The sequence below is a fragment of the Schistocerca cancellata genome, chromosome 9 (assembly GCF_023864275.1).
Source record: "Schistocerca cancellata isolate TAMUIC-IGC-003103 chromosome 9, iqSchCanc2.1, whole genome shotgun sequence".
Classification (NCBI taxonomy): domain Eukaryota; kingdom Metazoa; phylum Arthropoda; class Insecta; order Orthoptera; family Acrididae; genus Schistocerca; species Schistocerca cancellata.
The window spans coordinates 252,685,846-252,700,127 of record NC_064634.1 but is presented as its reverse complement, the minus strand read 5'-3'; the positions used below and the strand labels follow the sequence as shown (position 1 = coordinate 252,700,127).

At 39.2% G+C, this 14,282-nt stretch overlaps 1 protein-coding gene across 1 annotated transcript in view; it reads right to left on the bottom strand.

The window, feature by feature from the left end:
- The window catches only part of LOC126101321 (DNA ligase 4), a 242,735-nt gene that overhangs the window by 183,968 nt on the left and 44,485 nt on the right, over positions 1 to 14,282 (bottom strand). The gene's annotated exons all lie outside the window — the stretch shown is intronic.

The following is a 14,282-nucleotide window of genomic DNA, read 5'->3' as shown; positions in this document are numbered from 1 at the left end:
ATGAAAAGGAAAGTTGCCACTCTAACACAATGAAACTGCAGGCTGTATCGGTAGAAGACTACTACAAAATCAAGGGTGAGTTAAAAAAAGCATGAGACTGAATCCCACTCGTAAACTATGGAACCTAAACAGGCTTTACAATTAGTCATCGAGGACCTACCAATTGATGCTGTACCCATCAAAATAAAGAATGCACTAACTGCAGAGGGGTTTGAGGTGACACTTGTACATAAGGTCAAAAAACCAGTTCTGCAAGGGGAAGGGGAAAATGGTTGCAAGAAAGAGATTAACTTTCTAGTGGTGATCATAAATAACAACAAGTCTCAGAGAGTTTTTGAAGTCCTACATACACTACTAGCCATTAAAATTGCTACACCACAAAGATGACGTGCCACAGACACGAAATTTAACCGACAGGAAGAAGATGCTGCGATATGCAAATCATTAGCTTTTCAGTGCATTCACACAAGGTTGGCGGCAGTGGTGACACCAACAACGTGCTGACATGAGGAATGTTTCCAACCAATTTCTCACACACAAACAGCAGTTGACCAGCGTTGCCTGGTGAAACGTTGTTGTGACGCCTCATGTAAGGAGGAGAAATGCGTACCATCACATTTCCGACTTTGATAAAGGTCGGATCGTAGCCTATCACAATTACAGTTTATCATATCGCGACACTGTTGCTTGCGTTGGTCAAGATCCAATGACTGTTAGCAGAATATGGAATTGGTGGGTTCAGGAGGGTAATACGGAATGCCGTGCTGGATCCCAATGTATCACTAGCAGTCAAGATGACAGGCATCCTATCTGCATGGCTGTAACAGATCGTGCAGCCACGTCTCGATCCCTGAGTCAACAGATGGGGACATTTGCAAGACAACAACCATCTGCACGAACAGTTCGACAGTGTTTGCAGTAGCATGAACTATCAGCTCGGAGACCATGGCTGCGGTTACCATTGACACTGTATCACAGACAGGAGCGCCTGTGATGGTGTACTCAACGACCAACCTGGGTGCACGAATTTTTTCGGATGAATCCAGGTTCTGTTTACAGCATCATGATGGTCGCATCCGTGTTTGGCAACATCGCGGTGAATGCGCATTGGAAGCATGGTTTTGTCATTGCCATACTGGCGTATCAGCCGGCGTGATGGTATGGAGTGCCATTGGTTACACATCTCGGTCAGCTCTTGTTCGCATTGATGGCACTTTGAACAGTGGACTTTACATTTCAGATATGTTATGACCTATGGCTCTACCCTGCATTCGATCCCTTCGAAACCCTACATTTCTGAATGGGGGGTTCCATATGGTTCCCAAGTTGTGCAGCAACTGTAAACCATAAAATTACCAAATAAGCAGCAACCAGTCACAAGATCATGTTTTCTTTATTTACTTTTGCAAATAGATTTCAACTGATTAACAGCCATCATTGGTGCTTTCAACATGTATGTTCCCTGAGTAATAACACTGTCTTAAACAGACGTCAGCATCTCTGCTATATGGTGAGTAGCAACTTTCCTTTTCATAATATTGTTACAAACTATACTTTCTCTGTTACAAATATGGTAGGCAGTAGGAACCTGTTATAAAGTGGTTGCATTACTACAGTAATTAATAAACATAGTTTTTCAGTAGTTCTGAGTTTTATTTAGTAAGAAATTGTTCTGTGTATCCTCTGGCAAGCTCCTATCCATAAAATTAATACATTTATACACCTTCCTCCCAGCCACAGATTGATGTCACTCTAGTTTAGATTCAATGCACATTCTATTTGAGGTACACCTGCAGTGATCATTTCCAATTCTGAAGTTTCTGTTTTTTTGTGTACACAGTCCAGATTTCTTAAAGCTATAGTATGCAATATTTTAGTTGGATAGGAAAAACCAGTTACCAGTTGTTCTTGTTATATACAATGATTTGGCATTCTATAACTAAAAGTGTTGTGCATGAAAGTTGAATAATAAGTTCCTGAATATCAATAAAACATCAGTTATTGTGAACATTTTATCATAAACAGGAAACTTTAGCAAGGAGTACTATAAAACTGTGGCTACATGATGGTTTGAAATGGAAGGGGGAAATATAGATATAACTACTGAACAGGAAGTTTGGTAAATTTGTAATGATTTAAAGAAAGCTTAAAGACTGCTGTAATTAAAACACAGTATTATGTTTTGTATCTAAATATGCATGCTCTGTAAAGATTCAGAGAAACACAGTTTCAGCAGGGCAATCATTTAAACTTCAAACACATCCAATATGGGTAGTAAAAATGTTGCAGATTGGGAATAGTGTACAACAGGGCTTAACAACTGGCCGGTTTTGAGCGTGAGTACTCGCGTCTGCTCAGGCACATGCTCGCAAGCAGGTGCAAGGTCGCGGAGTAGGGAGGGAGGGGAGGGAGGGGAAATGCGCGCACACGTTTGAATGTGATCTCGCGTTCATCCAACTCTTGTAATGCCTATTACCTGAGTTGGATGAACATTTGTACGATTTTTTGCACTAACTAAATGAACCTATGATGAAATGAGCTGCTCTCTTTTGGATCTTCTGCATGTACCAAGCCTTTCTGGTAAAAATCCCAAATAATGGGCAATAATTGAGTATCAGTTAAACAAGGGTTTTGCAAGATATCTCCTTTACCGGTGGACTACCTTTCCTGGGGATTCTTCTGTTGCATCTCTCGAACACATTTAAAACAGCAGTCAGTTGTCAACAAATTTTCATCACAATAATGGAAAGTCATCAGTGGAATTTCTAAGTAATGAGAGGAGTAATGCTAAAAACTCACTTTGTGATTGAAATGGATGGTGGATAGGCACATAATCAAGTTGGGTTTGTATTGTATTTTTATTGGTCCTCTTGTCTACATAAGTAATTTAAGCATTAGATACTGACTAAGTTAGTTTATCTACTGAATAGTGCATATATAAAGATATATATAAACACATTATTCATACAATCCTCATTTGTATGCGTACAGTGGCAGTGCACATCATAGCATAGTTTACTGTTAAAATTCTCCCAGTGTACTTTCCAAGAAAAACCAAAAATATTTTGTTCATCCTACATACATCTTTAGAAAAACCCACGAAGGTAAAATCAGAGAGAGTCATGCTCATGTGTATTCTTACCAACAACTGTTCTTCCCAAGCATCAGTCTAGGCTGGATCAGGAAACTGGGGAACAGTGGTATACCATGTACCCTCTACCACACTCAATATGGTGGCTTGTAGTCTGTAGATCTTGAAGATTAAGAAGCAGGAGTTAAATTTGGTGTGAGTGTGGTCCAAATCCCAAGCTGACCATGTCATCTTCAAATCACAGCAAGTAAATGGTATGGGGGCAGGGGATCCTTAACAGTAACCTAAACCTTGTAATTGTGTGAGTGTGTTGTAAATCAGTATGAGTACTGGACAACTGCTGTACTGTTCAGTAAATAAGAAATCACCAGCTGATAAACCAATTACATTGTTATTTTTATTGTATTTTATGGTTTTATAGATGAGATTAGTACGTATTTTTGATTTTCAAATAGTGTGAAATGTCCATTGAAACTAAAATTGCCTTTTGTGTGTTCTGTCTTGTGGTAATATGTTGGTAAAAAGATGTGGGAGATTTCTTTTTGTGTGATCTAGGGTCTGTTGAAGTCACCTTGTTTGCTTACAGGTTCATTTGTCAAACTCCCTGGTGTCTCTTCAGCTCCTAATTGACATAGTGTAGCTGAAACTTTCTAGTGTAATTAAAATGACCAGAAAGAGTAATGTTTACATTTGAGTCTCTGCTAATTATTTATTGCAGATGAGCACTCATTTATTTCATCCTTGAATACAACTTTTACTCTTACTATCAAGTTGTAATACATAATATTCACAATTATAAGTTCCCTTCATCTTTGTCAGAGCAAGAACAAAATTGGAGTCCTTAACACTACATTCAACAACAGAGATAATAAAAACCAGAGCTAATGTGGGGTTAATGTTTGTTTTTCTTATGTAAGAACAGCTTTGGTTCCTATACACAGCACAGTATCTGACATAGTTATTTCCATAATAATACATTTGTTTGGATGGCCATCTTCCACAGCAGCAGTGAACATCTGAGTGAAGAATGAAAAACAGATAAGAAAGTCAATTGTAAATAGTGCAGCACAAGAAATAACATACAATGCCAAAAGACTTCCAAGTGCAGATGTGAAATGAAACCTGTTGACACCAACCACTGCTAGCAAGAGGGGAAGGAGCAGATTATGTAAAGAAACACAAAAAACTACAGAAGATGCTTTTATTTACAAAGCAAAACACGTCTGGTGTAATTCTTTTTGATCAGATTGCAGTCAGCTCAAGACAGATAACCTACAGTAACAGATTTCCATAATAAAGTATGATATTACACAATGACTTCATTTTTTTGTATTTCAGGTAGAGCTCATTTTCAGACTGTCATGAACATTTTGCTGATCAGACATATTAGGACAGTATGTACCAAACAAAGCTGTCATGACATGATTGTAGTTTACAGAGGGGCTAACTCAGCTGCAAACTGGGTATAGAATCTTATAGGGATCCCATCAGGCCCAAGGGCTCTGTTGGATTTTAATGATTTCAGCTGTTTCTCAACACCACTGACATTAATATCTGTTTCACTCATCTTTTCAATGGTACAAGAATTAGGATGGGGAAATACTCCCAGGCTTTACTTTGTAAATGAGAATTTTAAAACAGATTTAAGCATTTCTGCTTTTGCTTTGCTATTCTCAACTTCAGTCCTAGACTTGGCCATGAGTTAATGTACACTAGCTTTGATTTCACTAATGGACTTTACATATGACCATAACTTCTTTGAGTTTTGTAAAAGATCATCTGACAATCTTCTGCAATGGTAGTCACTGAAGGCTTCACAGACTGACTCTTGACAGCTAAACCCATTTCATTCTTCATCTCTCTGTCTATAGCCCAATGCTTTTTTACACCTATTATGCAGTGGCCTCTGTTTCTTTAAAAGTTTCTTTAAATGACTGTATACCAAGGAGGATCTCTCCCATTATGAACTGTCCTACTGGATATATATCTAACCAGTGTATAGTCAACTGTTCTTGGAAACCTGAGCCGTAGTTTCTCTGCATCTCCTGGCCACAGCAAAAAGTGTAAAGTTCCTCACTGTATGGCACTATTGTTGTTCTGTCTAGTTTGCTGAATATATAAATCTTTCTGCTTGTTTTAGTTTTCCTTTATGTTTTGGTAGCCATTGTAGCTATAACTTACACATGATCACTGATATCAGTTTCAGTGTGAACTTTGTCAAAGAGGTCAGCTCTGTTTGTTGCCATTATATTTCCATAATAAGAGGATACTGAACTATCTGTTCAGAGAAGGCATTTAGTAAAGTTTCACAGGATACTTATGATGCCCCCATAAACAAAAACATAATCACCCCACTTGATTGTTGCATGATAAAAGTCTCCTCCAATGATTACAGTATTGTTAGTGTTCTTATGTAGAAGTGAACTGAGGTTTTCTCTAAAGTTTTCACTTACTTCCCTAAAGTTCTCACTTTCCTCTTTTCTAGAAGTTGATAGATGGACCCTATTATAATTTTTTGGCCAAACAATATCACTTGCCACTTCAACTTATATCTCAGTGGATCTGAGTTTCTCTACTGCAAAAAATACATCACCTCCATTTTCCATTTCCCTATCCTTTTGGTATACACTTAAATTTTCCCCAAAGATCTCACTACAGTCAACATCAGGTTTTAATCAGCTTTCTATGCCAAATATTATTTGAGCATCAGTGTCTATTAGGAGTAATTCAAACTCTGGCACTTTGTTGAAAATACTTCACCAGTTAACCACTAGGATTTTAATACTCTCATCTGCAGAAGGCATTTCTTGGATGTTACATTGATAATTCTAGGTGTTTCCCAAGTCTATCATTATCTGGATTGGTTGGAGAGTCACCTAAGCTAAAAAATAAAAAAATAAAAAGTAAAAATCCTTGTGGGTGCCCCACACACAGCCAGCCACTTGGGTAGCTGTCTTTGTTGTGCAGTGCACATCTGATCTATTTAGGGGGACCCTATAGCTCCCAACCCTATGATGCAACTCTACGAAGTAACAGCCTAGGTTGCCACAGAATGGTCAGAGTCAAGCCTTCCACTTGGCCACCAACCGGGGGGCCACGACCTGTTCTGGGGACAACAATGCAGATTGTGAGCTTCACTGAAACTTTGTGAGCATGGCTGGTATTCTCAACCCATCTGATAGTCACTGGAATGATTAAAGTATAACCTCAGAGCCCAGATAATAGGCATTGTTTGTTCCAATGTACACCACACTCTGTAGTTGGTTGCACCTTGTTCCCTCAATGGCCCCCAGAACAGCCTCTTCAACATAATAAATGAGACCTGCAGGCACACACACCAAGTGTATACAGTGTTCCTCTCCACCCCTTGCTGCCATTTCCCTAAGTGGTACCATCATTCACAATTTGTCTGCCCACTGCACGACATTCCAAAATGAAATAGCATCTTATACACATCCTGTTTCGTAATACTTAAATCATCTTGGACATAACCCAGGCAAGGTTCTCAGTTCCACATGTGGATGAAACACAGATTTAATTTCGTGACTATTAGATATTATTGCAACTCTTGGAGAATTTTCTTCAAAGTATGACAAAAACACCTTGACATTTTTACATGATACTCCCTGGATTAGTCTCCATTTCAGTTGGAATGTGAGATGAAACTGCCTCTCTGACTAACAATCTGTAATATCACCATCTTTAGATATTGATCAGGATCAGAAACAATGCAATCTGCAAGCTTTTGTGTATGTACTCTGCTCTTGGGGCTCCATGCTTCACATCAAACATCCTACTATTGTCTTCAAACTTCTTCACCAAAGTCAATTTCGTATTTCAGCATCTGACCACATCGACCAACATTTAAGTGTCTTCTAGAAAACATTCACACTTCTGAGACAGACTTAATTTCTTAATAATGATGAACTGAAGTAACACAATGTTGTACACTCCAATCCTCCATTACTACTGGCATATGAAGTAGCATTCTCTCCCTTATCCTCCACTTCTTGGCCACTCAATGCAAGTTATTGTGCATGCACACTATTCAAAGTGAATCACATCAGTAGACTACACATCACTGTGTATATACACATATTCATACAATAACTGAAGCTACAACTCTGGATTGTAGAAAGGGAGGAAAGCCACAAGGCAGTACACTTTGAAGGAAATTCCACAACGGGATATAATATGTATACGAAAAAATAATGATAATAATAATAATAATTGTTGTGTACATAGTTCTGCGTAGTCAGCGCGTACACAACTTTCCCAATACAGTGCGCCCCGCTAAGCACAACAGCGCAGGTGCAGCACTCGTCCGTCTCCGCACTACGAGATGGCGCTGTCTTAGAGAATGACCAAATTCTGCTTCTGCCGAGCCACGTATTAATATGTAACACAACCAATGAGATTGCTGCTAACATAGAACCATTTCTCCTCACGGATCACACTCACGCAGTGATACCTGAACGCTCGAGGTATTATAACGAGTGTACAGACCTCCGATTAGTCAGTCTGCATTAGTCTGTAGACAAGTTTCAGTCTGCGCCTAATAAGATCATCATATTTCTGTACATAGCCATGAAGATAAATGAATAGACACTTTGTCAAGTAGCAGAGATATGTGAGAATAAGATTAATGTACCAAGACCAAAGGGACTTCAGATTGTCAATTATAAACAGCATCCAGAATCAAGTTAAGTAATTTCTATGCTTTTTATTATTTCAATAAATGTGTGTGAAAATTAATCAAGTTCTGTTTCAAGTAGGTCACTGTCAATCTGCTACTCTAAGCGTGCAAGTGGCATTTCTATTGTCTGACCTAACGGCAGAAGATAAACACGCCATGATAAGACCACGAGACATATTGCTGACACTCACCTACTTCGTTAGAGCAACAAGTCAAATAATCTGACGGTGTGTGTACCGAAGGTCTTACAGTATGCACACCACAACAACAACAACAACAATAATAATAATAATAATAATAATAATAATCCCCGTGGAGGCCTGGGAAAAGGCCTCCGGTATGTTCTGACAGTCATAAAAGGCGACGAAAAGAACAAACCACTAACAGGGCTAACCCCTCTTTTAGTGTGATTAGTTGGTTCAGGACAGAACTAATGAAGCCTCGGACAATCGCTGTCATGGTCGGGGACGATGCTTGAACCCTATGCCCGTCCACAATGGTAACGACACTGCTAGCCACATGGAAAATGATTTAAATCCAAATAGAGGTGTTTTGCAGGATATGCTTCCTGCAATCACTCTAGAAGGAAAACAAAGACAGAGCATGAGATGGTCAGATGAAGTTAATCGACACCTCATGTTCTGTTATTACCAAGCAACAAACTTAGGAACCAACACAACTGGATACAGATCACAAGTATACACAACATTTATTACCAGATACCCAGAATTAAAATTTTTAACAGAACAACGACTAGCTGATCAGATCCGTGTAATAATAAAAAATAACAGGATACCCCAGTCAGAATTAGAAAACATCAAACAACAAGTACAAAAAATACTAGAACAAAATAATGTGCAATCAGAAGAAGAAAATTCAGTAATGGACTCAAACATCCCAGAGCAAACAAACAAAGAACAACATGCATCAATTAAACAATCAGAGGAAAACGAAATCTTAAGACAGCCACCAGAACAAGCACAAATAGAACATGAAGTAACACACATGTTAGATATAGAAGAAAAATTTCAGCTGACATACATAGAATACAAAGACACAAATACAGACATTAGACCATTCTTGCATAGACCACCAAATAACCCACAAGTCGAAACAACAATAACAACTATCAACACAATCATACACAACAAAATACACGAAAATACAACTATGGAAGAGTTACAACTACTTGTTTATATAGGAGCACTCACTACACAAATATACACACTAGGCAGAGATCAGAACCAACCAACACACAGAAGAAACCCACAAAACCAGCATGGCAACACAGGCTACAGATCAGAATAGAAAAACTGAGAAAAGACATCGGACAGCTAACACAATTTATAAGAAATGAAATATAAGACAAAAAACGAAAAAGGTTAGGTAAAATCTCACAACAAGAAGCAATAGAGCAATTAGATGAAAATAAACAGAAATTACAAGCACTGGCCAAACGACTTAGAAGATACAAAAAAAAGTGAAAATAGAAGGAAACAAAACCAAACATTCAACACAAACCAAAAGAAATTTTACCAGACAATAGATAACACACACATTAAAAGACGCAATCCACCAAACATGACAGACATGGAACACTTCTGGAGCAGCATATGGTCAAACCCGGTACAACATAACAGGCATGCATGGTGGATACAAGCAGAAACAGACACATACAAGATGATACCACAAATGCCTGAAGTGATAATTTTGCAACATGAAGTCACCCAAGCAATTAATTCTACTCACAATTGGAAAACCCCTGGAAAAGATAAAATAGCAAATTTCTGGCTAAAGAAGTTCACCTCAACAGATTCACAGCTAACTAAATTATGTAACAGTTACATTGCAGACCCACACACATTCCCTGATACACTTAAACATGGAATAACCTATCTGAAACCTAAAGATCAAGCAGACACAGCAAACCCAGCAAAATATCACCCCATAACATGCCTACCAACAATATACAAAATATTAACTTCAGTCATTAGACAGAAATTAATGACACATGCAACACAGAACAAAATTATAAATGAAGAACAAAAAGGCTGTTGCAAAGGAGCACGAGGATGTAAAGAGCAACTGATAATAGATGCAGAGGTGACATATCAAGCTAAAACTAAACAAAGGTCACTACACTACGCATACATTGATTACCAAAAAGCTTTTGACAGTGTACCCCATTCATGGTTACTACAGATATTGGAAATATACAAAGTAGATCCTAAATTGATACAGTTCCTTAACATAGTAATGAAAAATTGGAAAACCACAATATCCAAACAAATTCACACCACAGCCAATACAGATTAAGTGTGGAATATACCAAGGAGATTCATTAAGTCCTTTCTGGTTCTGCCTTGCTCTGAACCCACTATCCAACATGCTAAATAATACAAATTATGGATACAATATTACTGGAACATACCAACACAAAATCACACATTTGCTATACGTGTATGATCTAAATCTACTGGCAGGAACAACTCAACCAATTACTAAAGATAACAGAAGTATTCAGCAATGATATAAATATGGCTTTTGGAAGAGACAAATGTAAGTAAAATAGCATAGTCAAGGGACAACACACTAAACAAGAAGATTACATATTGGATAACCACAGCGACTGCATAGAAGCGATGGAAAAAACAGATGCCTAATAAATATCTAGGATACAGACAAAAAATAGGAATAGATAATACAAATATTAAAGAAGAACTAAAAGAAAAATATAGACAAAGAGTAACAAAAATACTGAAAACAGAATTGACAGCAAGAAACAAGACAAAAGCTATAAATACTTATGCTATACCAATATTGACCTACTCATTTGGAGTAGTGAAATGGAGTAACACAGACCTAGAAGCACTCAATACACTTACACGATCACAATGCCACAAATATAGAATACATCACATACATTCAGCAACAGAAAGATTCACATTAAGCAGAAAGGAAGGAGGAAGGGGATTTATCGACATAAAAAACCTACGTTACGGACAGGTAGATGCTTCAAGAAAATTCTTTCTAGAACGAGCAGAAACTAGCAAAATACACAAAGCAATCACTCATATAAATACATCGGCTACACCACTGCAATTTCATAACCACTTCTACAACCCTTTAGATCACATAACATCAACAGATACAAAGAAAGTAAATTGGAAAAAGAAAACACTACATGGCAAGCACCCGTATCATCTAACACAGCCACACATCGATCAAGACACATCCAACACATGGCTAAGAAAAGGCAATATATACAGTGAGATGGAAGGATTCATGATTGCAATACAGGATCAAACAATAAACACCAGATATTACAGCAAGCATATTATTAAAGATCCCAATACCACAACAGATAAATTCAGACTTTGCAAACAACAAATAGAAACAGTAGATCACATCACAAGTGGATGTACAATACTAGCAAATACAGAATACCCCAGAAGACATGTCAATGTAGCAAAAATAATACATTAACAACTTGCCATACAACATAAACTAATAAAACAACACGTTCCCACATACAAGTATGCACCACAAAATGTACTGGAGAATGATGAATACAAATTATACTGGAACAGAACCATTATAACAGATAAAACAACACCACATAACAAACCAGACATCATACTCACCAATAAAAAGAAGGAATTAACACAACTAATCGAAATATCCATACCCAATACAACAAATGTACAGAAGAAAACAGGAGAAAAAATTGAAAAATACATCCAACTGGCTGAGGAAGTCAAGGACATGTGGCATTAGGATAAAGTTGACATTATACCAATTATACTATCAACTACAGGAGTCATACCACTGTATCTACCAGTACATCAATGCAATACAGCTACATCCAAACGTATATACACAACTACAGAAATCTGTAATTATTGTTACATGTTCAATTACCCGAAAGTTCCTAAATGCAATGTAACATATACCGTACAGTTAAAAGGAAGTAATGCTTGATCAAGGTCCGCTTCACTTTCCATTTTCAACCAGACATAACGTCTGAGAAAGGAAAGAAATAATAATAATGTCATCTTGGTAAGAATTTTAACAAATAGAGCTTGGAAACCTAATGGAGATGTGCAGTGCCTGACAGTCTCACCAGACTAATATGAGGTTGCGAGCATTAAGAAATCACTGATTTCAAGCTGGCTGATAAAGAATTGTGGTTAAATATGTGATGCAGTGACAGACTATTTATAAGTACGTAACACCAACGCAATACAAAGAGGCCATCAATTGTCACACAGGGCAGAATTCAACAGTTCGACAGTTCCTGCCAGCAAACAAGCCTTGGTTGTCTGTCAGCCAACAGCAGGAAATTCTGTGAGTGAAAGAATCTATTCAGTTGACCTTGTTTACTAAGAAGGATCTCCATTCTTGCTGGTACATGCCTCTGGACTGTCACTTACAATGTGTAATGTAACATAACCTGAAGATTCGATTTGAGCAATAAGAAAATGGCTCCGTTTCACGATTCAAGCCAAAGTGGTAGGCCAGTAATTTGAGTATCTCGTAAGGCTCATCTATGTTCTACATTAATGAAATTATGACCCAGTGTCTGTACTTTTGCACATGTTCATGAAACTTGGGAAGAAGCAATAAAATCAGACCAAGGTATCAACCCAGAAGTTCGTTTCTTCATTCCTACTTCCCTAGCCAGAACCAGAGAGTCTTTCTGTTTGTTGGTTGGTAGATTTAAAAAGGGGGTGGGGGGAGGAGGGTGGACCAAATTGCTAGGTTATCGGTCCCTCGTTCCGATTAAAATAATTCCACAAAGGCGGGAGTAAAATAATCAAGACATACAGAACACAGCTAGAAGAAAGGTGAAAACCACAAGAATGGCAAAAAAAAACCACACACACACACACACACACACAAATAAAATGTAAAACTAAAACTGCTGTTTAAGCATTGTTGCCCAACACTGAAGGTAGGAAGAAGTGGACGACCGTCATTTGTGAGCCACAGCGACACCTAGGTGGGTCCTCGCGATGGAGGAGGTAATCATGTGTTAGCCACGTATGGCCAATGCGGTGCTGGCAGAGGACAACTGATTCCCTAAGAGACGACCACATGGAAGACTTCCACACATTCGTAGTCTCCTTAATGACATTCAGTTTGTTGTGTGTACTGTTATGCCATTCTGTCTCCCAAAGCTGAAAAACCCTGAGGCACAAGACAGAATGCAAGTCAATTTTGGAGATGCCCATCTCCAGAAGCAGTTTCAGCATAGCCTGTTGGCAAGTTCATTGCCTGGGATTCCGACATGTTCTGGGGTTCACACAAACACCACTGAACGACGGGACCATTCCAGGGTATAGATGGACTACTGAATGGACGCTACCAAAGGATGGGAAGGGTACCACTAGTCGATAGCTAGGAGGCTGCTCAAGGAGTCAGTACACAGGAGAAATGATTCACCAGGGCATGAGTGGATGTGCTCAAGAGCGTGAGATATGGCCACCAGCTCTGCAGTGAAAACACTGCAGCCATGTAGCAAGGAGTGTTGTTCAGTATGTCCTCCATGAATATACACAAAGCCTATATGACCATCAGCCATAGAGCCGTCAGTGTAAACCACTTCATGGCCCCGGTACATGTCAAGAATCGAGACGAAGTGATAGCAGAGAGCCACAGGGTTAACAGAGATCTTAGGGCCATGCGAAAGGTCCAGATGAATCTGCGGCCTAGGTGTACACCACAGAGGTGTATGTGCATGGACCTCAAGGAGAGGTGATAATGGGAAGGACTCCAGTTCAGACAGAATGGACCGGATTTGAACCGCAATCGTAAGCCCTGACCTGTGTCGCCAATGCGGGAGATGAATCGCCGTGGTTGAGAAAAGGAGATGGTAATTCGGATACGCAGGAGAATTGCAAATGTGTGCAATGTAACTGGCGAGCAGTTGTGGACGCCTAACCTTCAATGGAGGGACTCGGGCCTCCACCAGGACACTGGTGAAAGGACCTTTCTAAAAGCTCCCGTGCTAGGCGAACACCACAGTGGTGCACTGGGTCAAGGAAACGCAAAGCTGAGGGCGCTGCTGAACTGTAAACCAGACTCCCAAAATCGAGGCAGGATTGAACAAGGGCTCCGTAGGGCTGCAGCAGCATAGAGCATTCTGCACCCCAGTTTGTTTTGCTCAGGCAGTGGAGGGCTTTGAGGTCTGCCAGCACTTCCACTTAAGCTGGCGAAGGTGAGGTAGCCAAGTCAATTGGGCGTCGAAAACCAGTCCTAAGAATCGATATGTCTCCACTACAGTGAGTGGATCGTCATTAAGGTAAAGTTCTGGTTCTGGATGAACGGTGTGACACCGACAGAAATGAATGACATATGACTTTGTGGCTGAAAACTGGAAGCCGTGGGCTAGAGCCCATGACTGCACTTTCTGAAAAGCTCTCTGTAGGTGCCGCTCAGCAGCATCAGTACTGGAGGAGCAGTACAAAATACAGAAGTCATTCACATACAGAG